This window comes from Hippocampus comes, unplaced genomic scaffold, assembly GCF_001891065.2.
Source record: "Hippocampus comes isolate QL1 unplaced genomic scaffold, H_comes_QL1_v1.1 scaffold110, whole genome shotgun sequence".
Taxonomy (NCBI): Eukaryota; Metazoa; Chordata; class Actinopteri; order Syngnathiformes; family Syngnathidae; genus Hippocampus; species Hippocampus comes.
In genome coordinates, this window is record NW_017805498.1 from 117,955 (window position 1) to 129,232 (window position 11,278).

The window sequence follows — 11,278 nt, forward strand, 5'->3', positions numbered from 1 at the left end:
CCCCACACACACAAAAAAAAAAATTAACAACTGGCCAATCTGCAACTCAGCAAGGCGGACGAATCAACACTGGCCGAACTGAAATACTGTACAGCTGACTGAAAATACCAGGAGCGATATCGACATCTTGGGGCGGCCCGGTGGTCCAGTTAACAACTGGCCAATCTGCAACTCAGCAAGGCGGACGAATCAACACTGGCCGAACTGAAATACTGTACAGCTGACTGAAAATACCAGGAGCGATATCGACATCTTGGGGCGGCCCGGTGGTCCAGTGGTTAGCATGTCGACCTCACAGTGGAGAGGTACCGGGTTCAATTCCAGCTGTGGCCTTCCTGTGTGGAGTTTGCATGTTCTCCCCGTGCCTGCGTGGGTTTTCTCCGGGTATTCAAGTTTCCTCCCACATTCCAAAAACATGTATGGAGGGCTGATTGAACACTCCAAAATTGTGTGAGCTCATATGGTTGTTCGTTTCTGTATGTCCTGCGATTGGCTGGCAACCGGCTCAGGGTGTCCCCCGCCTACTGCCCGAAGACGGCTGGGATAGGCTCCAGCACCCCCCGCGACCCTAGTGAGGATAAAGCGGGTCGGAAAATGAATGAATGAATGATATCTACATTTTTGTATTTTCTTTCTTTCTTTCTTTCTTTTCTTTTTTTTTTTAAGCCACATCATATGCGGTAACAGGTTGTTGTGCAGGGCCATTTGCAGTGTTCAGAAATAAGATGAATTTGGGGGCAAATAAAGAAAAAAATAATCATCACAGCGTTTTCCCCCCCATAGTATAATAGACTATCATCTCCTCTGCCTGTTGCCTGTTGACAAAATGTGATCGTTTAATTGTTCTGTAATTGTGATTAGTTAGTCACAATAATAAAAGATTGGGGGGAAAAAATGGCATTTGCTCTTATCTGAAGTGTAGGATAAATAGTTGGTACATTTGTATGCCGTGTATAATCCCATGAATATGACCTGTTGTTTGAAATGTAACTTTCATGTCTATTTTACGTTATTATTTGCATGCCTGTGACTGTGTTCTTGCTTATACTTGAGTCCATACAAAAAAAAACCCACCAAAAAGCTTGACTGGCATTCCAGACAACAGTTTCATCATATATGACTAATGTTGATCATTAGTTCAAAAAAAAATTCTGCAATGGCTTTTTGGCGTTACGTTGTGTGTGTATTATTTTGGTTCCCCGCGGGCATCGACCGTGCTTCCCGTGTCACCGCACCTGCCAGGGCCTAGCATCATCTCTACGACTCGCAAACAGCTGGAAAGCAAGAAAAAGATGCGTTTGCTGCTCTGAAGCACCGCATATTTCCACAGGCATTTTGCTTTTGATGCATATGAAAGTGAGAGCGGGAAGGTACGTACGCAATGTTTTTGTGCGTACGTACGCAGCACCTTGCTCATGAGACCACTGGTCTTTTTGGAGAGCCGCTTCTTTTGGCGCAGCTCCCTAAGAAGAGCCCTCTCTTCGACTCCCAAGTGGCCCCTCAATTTTTTCTTGTTTTTTTTTTTTTTTTTTGCTTCAAATAATTACCAAGTTATGTGTACAATCAAATAAAAAAATGGGAAAAAATCGATTACACTGAATATGCATACTCAGAACTACGGAAGAAGATTAGGGTCAATGAAGATAAAGAAAACAAGGTTGGCAAGATCCTCCTCAGAATTCTGATTTGATTCTCAGATTTCTGAATTTATTCTCAGAATTTTGACTTTAGAATCAGACTTCTGACTTGAATGTTTATCAGTCAGAATTCTGAGAATAAAGTCATAATTCTGACTTTGAAGTGAGAAGTCTGGGAATAAGGTCAGAATTCTGAGATAAAAGTGAGAAACTTGCCTATCTTGCCCCCCCCCCCCCACACAATTCTGGCCCTAATTCTCTTCCGTTCCAGAACAAACAAAAAATAAACTGTAAAAGACACTTCAACTCAAGTTCATTTCAAGAGCATGTAGAAAAAAATGCTGCTGCAACCAACAGAATGATTATGATACAGCATTTTTCTTGTCTTGCCAAAGTCTTTTTTTTTAAGGGGCGAGCCGTCCCATTCACGTGAAGGGGGACCTCATTCTGGCCTCATATACTGCTGGGCCAATGGAACGGTCTGATTTTGGTTGAATCACCGCCATTGGCCTGGATCTCGCTCGGGAAGTTTGGCCATCTCCACTTGCGCGTTGCTCAGCGGCAGTGAGCGCTGCCTGCAGCGGCTTTCTTTTTCTTGCGTAAGCAGAGTCCAGAGTATGGAAAACAAGCATCCGTCCAAACAATTTTTGTGGCGCACGGACACATCGCCACAAAAACGTATTTTTAGGCTTTGACAGGAGAGTGCTTCATCGTCAAAGAGGTTCTTTCGCTCTGGTTTATCTGCAAAGCCATCGGTGGAGAAACTGTGTGTGGAGTGGTCATGACACATTTTTCGCCATTTTCAGAGAGAAACACCTAAAAGCCACTTAAAATTGACTTGGTTGTTTAATTTCACATTTAATAGGTGGGCAAACACTTTTGACAATATTTGCTTCCACACGTCACTAACTATAAACTCTAACGCCACTCAAATGAAAGTAACAATCTTATGTGATGGATGTAGCTCGAAACAATGTTCACAACACATTTGCTGTAATTAAGCCCAAAATTATTCATACCAAATTTTGAGTTCAAGATTGTTGTTGTTGTTTTTTAACTGATTGGACGAGTGTAGAATCTCTTCCTACACAAATGGCAAAAGACATTTAAAAGTTCTGTTAGAGATGAAAGATGTTCTTTTTCTTCTCTTTTTTTTCCCCTCCAATTAGTCATATCCCAACTTTGAGGAAAATGCCATCGTATGCACGATTCTCAAAGAATCTGGGTAACTTCTCACGCAATCTTGAGATCTAGTCAAATCAATGACACATTTAGACCATCGGATATGCTCGTGTGAAGAAAGGTTAAGAATAGGCTCAAACACCAAATGAGAATTTTCAGACTCGAGTTGGAACGGTTAATACCGTTACGTGTATTCGTCACGGAAAAATGTTTGGGTGGCAACAGTCACGTCTCACTATGCGTGACATACAGTATTGTAGCTTTGCAGAGCTAGCAACAAGTTCTTTCATCAGAGCAAAAATGATTACTCCATTCTTTCGCTGTTTGCCCTGGTAAAAATGTACAACTGGTATGGGCCCCATCTAATTTTTGGTTGGCACATCCATCAAGAGTAACCCCACAAAAAGTATCAAGATCACACAAAAAAAAAAAAAAAAAGGGCAAATCTGCTCGTTTGCTCTGACGTGGCCGTTTTACGATCGTATATGGTCATTTCCAGTGGTTCTTTGCTAACAGATTTGTCAGATCGCGATCAAGTTTTGTTAGAGGAATTTATGAGCAAAATTGTATCATAAAACAGATTTGTCAGATCGCGATCAAGTTTGAACAATGCACTGTATGCTGTATACAAGACAGATGAGCAACTCTATACTGCAAAACATCCATCCATCCATCCATCCATTTTCTGAACCGCTTTATCCTCACAAGGGTCGCGGGGAGCACTGGAGCCAATCCCAGCTGTCTTCAGGCAGTAGGGGGTGGGGGACATCCCGAACCGACTGCCTGCCAACGGTAGGGTGCACAGAGACGAACAACCACCCGCGCTCACACTCACACCTCGGGACAAATTTGAGTGTTCAATCAGCCTGACATGCATGTTTTTGGAATGTCGGAGGAAACTAGAGTACCCGGAGAAAACCCACGCAGGACCGGGGAGAACATGCAAACTCCACAAGGGAAGGCCGTAGCTGGGATCGAACCCACGACCTCTGCACTGTGAGGTCGATGCATTTGAATTATATCATATGTGGGCAATGCATGGAAGTTAACTTTCAGTGCACACAAAGTAGACCAAAGCTCTTGTGTCTCCCTTCTGTCCCAAAAAATAAATCAATAAAGTATAGACTGTGTATATATAAGGTATGATTATCTGCATGATCTTAGATCAGTGGTTCTTAACCTTGTTCGAGGTACTGAATCCAACCAGTTCAATTGCACATTCATCGAACCCTTCATTAGTGAAAAATAAAAATATGATTTTTTGATCAATTCAACACTTAAAAAAATGCATTTATTAAAAGCTGAAAAAAGTACATAAGATTTCTAGACATAAGTATTTTTAACTATGCACAAAATGAACCGTGCATGACGTACTATCACGACAGTCGCACTTTGACTACTGAGCGAGCTAAATTACCCGCAGCACTGATTGGACAAGCAATGCAATGCGATCATCTGCAGCCAGTGATGGCCAAGTGGGCGTGTCATAACTAATTGACATATTTGAGTCGGGTGTGTCTTAACCTCCATGGCAGAGGCTCCGTCGAACCCCTGAGACCGATTCATCAAACCCGGGGGTTCGATCGAACCCAGGTTAAGAACCACTGTCTTAGATCAAGCGTGAGGGCTTGTTCCTTGCAGCGTCAATCGTTATTACTTTTATTATAATATAAATTGTAATTACCAATCAACTGGGGTAACACTCTGTGTTAGTGGTTAGTTAACTTGTCTCACTCTTCCAAGGTTTGGAGTTTGAATCCCAGCTGTAGTGTCGTTTGCATGCTTTCCTCGTACGTTCTTGGGCATTCTGCCGGTACTCGAGCTTTCCCTCACATTGCAAAATATTGCACACGAGCTGCATTCAAGGCGCTAAATTCTCTATAGTGGTGAATGTTCCGTCATGTGAGACTCTGAGATCAACCTGTATAGAAAATGGATAGATGGATGTTTATCCTGCCAGAAATGTACTTTAGCGGCCTTGAACACAAACCCCTCAATCCAGCACCCGCCACCAGTGCAGCCAACAGATCACGAAATGTAGCATGCGAGTTCTTCGACAACAACACGTACGGAGATTGAACTTGTGCTCTTCCACTCCCATTTTCCTGTCCAAGTTCCATTTTTTTCAGGTAATTTGATCATTTTCGTTTTTCCCAACACCTCCTCCAAAGGAATTCATCTGATCACCACCACGATTGAACCCGCGATGCTACTTTGTTCCAAGAACCATGGTGAGCCATAGGCGGCACACAGGCACTACATTGGCCATGTCGTTTACAAAATATGTTGCATTTGAATTCAAAATGAGATGCTCAAAATTTGCCTGGACACCCCTGGGCCAATATGGGCAATTAGCATGAAGCTGGACAACTAGATTGTCTCAAGTCAGACGAGTTGCTTCCTCATCAGAGTAAGAGAGGGTTTGAGGGGGGTGAGAGAGAGAGAGAGAGAGAGAGAGAGAGAGAGAGAGAGAGAGAGAGAGAGAGAGAGAGAGAGAGAGAGAGAGCGCGAGGAGAGGGAGGGAGGAAGGGAGAGCGAGGGAGGAAGACATGAGGAGAGACGCTGAGCGACAGGCAGATGGAGAAGCATGTGAGCCGAGCAGCAGAGAGAGACAAAAGCGCGTGGAGGAAGTGCGGCGCGGCGTGCCATGTGCTCAGGTAGCGCTCACTCTTTACACAACAACAACAACACAACAGGCATTTATTTTCACTGCTTTTCTTCCTCTCTAATTGCACCCCTTCTTCTGCGGCAAAAAGTAACAAAATAAGGTAGGACGGCCTCCTCTTGACTGTCAGCGTTCGTCAGCCTTTGTGTGAAGTTTTGCATGCCAAACTTTGATCGTTCGTTCAACATGGATGACACAAACGTGGGGTTTCACGTGGCTGTGGTGCCGCCGTTCTTGTCTTGACCTTTAACATCCCGCATTTTGGGAATTTAGGTAGTCCACAAAACAAAAGTGCTGTTTAACCGTGTTGTGTGTGTGTGTGTGTGTGTGTGTGTGTGTGTGTGTGTGTGTGTGTGTGTGTGTGTGTGTGTGTGTAATTTCGTCTTGTATATATTTGTGTGGCACAATCCATGCATCACCTTTAATGGTGCAGACATTTTTCACCATGGGGATATTTTGTCAGAAAAAAAGTTAGGTGTGAGCTTCTTTCACCCAATGTGTGTGTGCGTGTGTATGCATGAGTGTCTGGAGTTGCAGCAGCAGCAGCAGCGATGGTGCTTGGTAGGATATTGGCAAGCCTGAGGAATGTGTGAGACTTCGCCCCAGATCTCTTTGTTCCCTCACTCTCATTCTGCCTTTTCTCTCTTCTTCTTCTTCTCTTTCTTGTGGGTCCAGGGTTGCACAATACACACACCCATCCACTTGCACACGCACACGCACACATACACACACACACACACACACACATACACACACGCGGACGCGCACGCACCCTCTCTCGCACACATACTGCAAGGAACTTTTGCAGAAAAAAGGAGTCGCACCTTCCCATTGGCGGCAGAGATATGTACGGAATGCGATTATCATGTATTTGTGTTTATTTTATTGCTGGCCCCAAAAAAACAAAAAAAGCCACGAGGAAATCAGATCAGGCGTATGCCCGGTGTGAAATGCGTGAATATGTGTGTGGTGGGCGGTGTGGGAAGGGGATGCGGTGGGTGGCTCAAGAGCGAGAGCTGTTTGGCAGTGCACGTGAGTGAGTGGGTGGCTGTGTGGGTGAGTGGGTGCAGAGCTCTCGTTGAGCCAGAGCACATATTTGAAGTGTGTGCGTATGCGTGTGTGTGTGTGTGTGTGTGTGTGTGTGTGTGTGTAAGTGTTGATTTTGCACAAGGGCCAAAAGAATGCATGCGACCCCCCCCCCCGCTCCCACCCCCAAAAAAGGCAAAGAGATGTCGTTATTTGCAAATTTCACCATTTATTTCCTTACCTTGTTTTGTCATTATTTGTTCTTAAGCTGCTTATTTACACACACACATTCTCACAGACGCACACAAACGCAGTCGAGGCGCCTGTCAAACCAAAAGTGCATTCCGGAGCTCGCTCTCTCACACACACACACACACACATATACACACACACACACACACACACACACACACACACACACACACACACACACACACACACGGCGAGTCGGAATGGTAGGATGAATGCGAGGAAACTTCAGCTGAAATGTGAGGACAAAAGGCAAAGGGGGACATTTAAGAGGCTTTAACCCCGAACCCTGGGAATGCAGGAGGAAACACACACACACACACACACACACATTTGTACACACACATTTGTACACACACATACACACACAGGCCAATGTACAGCTGCGGCTCCGAACGGGGAATTCCCAGTAAAGGAGACAGTGAAAACACCTCAGCCTTCACACGGCCTTCCCAGGATTGGGAGCAAGTTGACAAACAAGCTTGTGAACATTCCCATTAAATCATCAGTGGAAGACCTTTCGTCTGTTGTTATTTTACTCATTATCTTGTTTTTTGTGTGTATGCGTGGAGTTGTACCTTCAAGTTTTTGTGGCACAAACATGGCTGCCTGCCCTGATTTTTTTTTAATTATCATTATCGGAAGTTCGAAAGGCGGCCATGTCAGATTAAGCGATCACATGTTTGTCATCGCTCGAGTTCAACGCTCTCTGATTGCCCGCCGTCGCCCGCCGCTCGTTGCTGATGATTTGTGTAACCCGGAATCAATATTAGACAGGACAAATGGCACGCCAGACTGTTATGTATGAACAAAACAAAAACCCTGAAAAACAGTCAAAGTTTTTTCTGACACTGCAAAACATCCCCATCGGCCCAGTTTGGGCGTTTTAATCACGTCACATTCATAATCAATCACATTATTCTTTCTCTCTCTTCAAATGGCATTCTCATGTTGGGTTATTCTTACTTGACGTTTCTTACTGGTGCTTGTTATCCTGTTAATGTTTGCATTTTTTTTTTTTTTGGGACAGCCTCATGTCATCTGTGCTTTTCTGTCAATAATAATCTTATTCAAACTATACTCACATTTTGCTTCTATTTGAAATCAAATATTGCATCTCGTGCTTTTAGTTCGTTTTCTCCTCCTTTCATATCTGTGTTTGTATGTGTTAGTTTTTATCTTGCCATCACGGCCGCGCCGGTATTTTCTCTTGGCACGTTATCCTTTCTTTACCTTTGATTTCTTGCTTCTATCATTTTGTTTTGTATTTGAATCTGTCAATATTATCCGACATGCTTCGATTCTTTTTTTTTTTGGGTGAAGTCCTCCTACAATTCAATTTGTTATTTTATTGTAGTATTAATTCTCATATTTGTTGATGGTTTTTTGTTGTTGTTGTTGTTGTTGTTTTATTTAGCCAAGTCGCATGTGATCCAATCTCTGGTTTCGGTTAAATCTCGCACACCATCCTCATTCGGATATGATTTGTTTTTACAAACATTTCATACATCCCATCTGGCTCGCTTCTTTTATTTTCTTTCTTTTGTCTTGAGACATCCAATCTCTGATTTTATTCTGATTTATAACTGCTGGCTTTTTTTTTCCCAGTCTTATATCATCCTGTCATGCAACGTATGCAATCCCCGTAAAGGTTTTTGGCTTTATTGATACATCATCATTTCCTTGACTTTGGTTTTTGTCTGATATCATTTTATCCTAATTTTGGTTTTGTTTTAACTTGTCTTCTATCGTCATATTTGACACTCTCCTATCTTATCTTGAATTTTCGACTGCGTCTTATTTGTTCTAATTGACTACTGCAGCCGCTGTGTCGCTTCATATATAATCTCGACTTTGCTTCGTGATTTAAATGCCATCTTCCTTTCTCTGCATTTATTTGGATTCTTGATTCGTGTCCCGAATTATCCTCTCTTCTTTCATCTGATTTCTCAGTGTGAAGCATGCGTGCGGTCTGAATGACATTGTTCCCATCTTAACGAGATATCACATGTGTTTTGGTCATGATTCCTTCAGAAAATTACACTCAGTCTTCTTTGACTGAGAGGAAACAAAGCGTCTCGGTGGTTTCCCGTTTAAAAAAAAAAAATCATCACCTTGATGAGCTGATGAAGAATTTTAGCTCGTCCATGTAAGACTGAGAACAGTAATTGAGAATATGTCACTCGGGTGGGGGAAAAAAAATGTTGAGAAAATTCCCGAAACCTCCCCTGCACTCATAACCAAACAAGAGTAGGCTACCCGAAAATGTATTCAGGGAATTTCACATCCTGTGGTGAGAGCGTCGTCGACTTTCTCCGCCACAGTTTGGCTTATGCCCGCCGTGCGACGCGCTGCATGCAAATGGCGGCGAATCAGAGTGAGAGTGACGACGAGGCGCATTATAGGGAAAAGTCACGACTTTTTGGTGAGGAGGAGACGGTAAAGCCCCACGGCAGGTGTATTTCCCCTTCTGACGCCATCACCGCAGGCCACTATGATTGTTCATTTTCACTTTGAATGAATTGCTACACAGATGATGGGGTAACATAAACCTCAGGCGTCATCGATTTACAGTTAAAGAGACCCACCCCAGGAAAAGGATAAAGGAAACATCCTTTGTCGTTCAAATATTTTGTCGTCACCAAGAAAAGATTCGATCATAAAAATAAAATAAAACATACAGTTGTTTTCCACACTCTAGCTATAAATAATGCAGTAGAAGTAGCAAATAATAAGAAGAAGAAGCATACGAGGTATCGAGTAACACTTTGTCAATGGCTGATGAAAATCCTGTCACACTTGATGGTCATTTTGACATTTTAACACAATGAGATTCTTTATGGTCTCCTGCTTAAACTGCACAAGCAAAGAAACCGTGTTTTATGGTGTACGGCACCATATTTTTAACAAGAATTTCCAGTTCACAGCCAGAACTGGGCTTAAAAATTATAAGTCAGAAAATAAAGTGCTTAAAAGCAATCCCAAAGTGTCTGAATTAAAAAAAACAGCCCCCCCCCCAAGAAAAAACTGACTAAATACATAGTAAAGAAACAATGAAGATCATTTGAAAGTGAGCATTTTGTCAGTGAAAATCCAATACCTGCCAATTTTAGGTTCGAGTCTCTGTGGTCTCATGCATGTTATGTCCAATGTATATGATAGCTAAGCAAGCAAGTTGAAAACGTATTTCGAGTCACTGCCTGAAATGTCGGTCAAAACATGCAAAGTGGAAAAAATAAAGTGCTTCGGGACAACATGTTTGGTAATGCGGAATCCCCATCTGCCCGATCTGCCATTTCACACACTTTGGAACATGCACCCTTTCCTCACTTACTTTGAGATGAGTCATCATTTTGAGCGGTTGATTGACATTTGATAAACCCCCAACTATGCAATGCAAGTTAAATAATAAGCAATCCTCAAAATAATGAACTAATGCATCAAAGTCCAGGTAAGGACCAGAGTCCACCTCATTCATGACTCCATCTGTGACATATACCCAGACACTTAAACAAAATTAATGAGACCCTATGCTGCAAACACAAACTGGACTTTGGACACCAATTTTGCAAGTCTGGATCTTCCCAGCAGAAATGTGGGGATTTTACTTTTGGCTGCATGTCCTCAACCAGATCTGGTCGTGCGGGTGTTAATGCGTGAGGAATCAGATTCACCTGCCATGCCGACAGAGTGATGATGAAAGGAATTTTTGCAAATGTCTCAAGGATTTCGGAATGCAGGACCGACAATATCAATACACAGCAACGTGTGGGACAAAGTATTGGTAATGAGACGTATTCTCCATGCCCAGTATCAACACCGCCGCCAACTATTAAGAGGTTGTTTATTTTAATGTTTAATGTCACTTGTTTTCTCCAAAACATTCAGTGACATGGTTGAATTTTGATAAAGAAGAATAAGTCCGTTTTTTTCTGGTGTTTCTGTCAAGTGATGATTGCACAATCGCTATATTGCGGTACCATCGTCATCGGGGTTGCGTGCGTGGGAGAAAGGTGTGCACCCTCTCTGGCGGTGATGCGTCAGCTAACCCTCATAAGATTTGTCTGGACATTGTTTATGTTTTGGTTTGGAAGAGCGAGAAGGGGTACACCGGCCGACTCTGTCGGGATGCTGAAGGAAGTGCGTGCGGGAAAGGCTGCAATTTACAGTCAGGGTGCACCCCGACTGGCTTTGTGGCGTTATTTTTGTTTCGTTTTGAGGGAGCAGAGAGGGCTGCACCTGCTCTTTGATGTCAAATCTGGTGCATGGCTTAATCATGGGCTTCGTTATGATCTTTTTTTTTTTTTTTTTTTTTTTTTCACCGGCCGACTCTGTCGGGATGCTGAAGGAAGTGCGTGCGGGAAAGGCTGCAATTTACAGTCAGGGTGCACCCCGACTGGCTTTGTGGCGTTATTTTTGTTTCGTTTTGAGGGAGCAGAGAGGGCTGCACCTGCTCTTTGATGTCAAATCTGGTGCATGGCTTAATCATGGGCTTCGTTATGATCTTTTTTTTTTTTTT

General features: G+C 43.1%; 1 long non-coding RNA gene across 1 annotated transcript in view; it reads right to left on the bottom strand.

The window, feature by feature from the left end:
- Nucleotides 1-529: 529 nt before the first annotated feature.
- The window catches only part of LOC109520019 (uncharacterized), a 27,279-nt gene continuing 16,530 nt past the window's right edge, over nt 530-11,278 (bottom strand). Inside the window, exon 3 of the long non-coding RNA XR_002169069.1 lies at nt 530-568. This is a non-coding gene — a long non-coding RNA (uncharacterized LOC109520019). The remainder of the gene's footprint in view (nt 569-11,278) is intronic.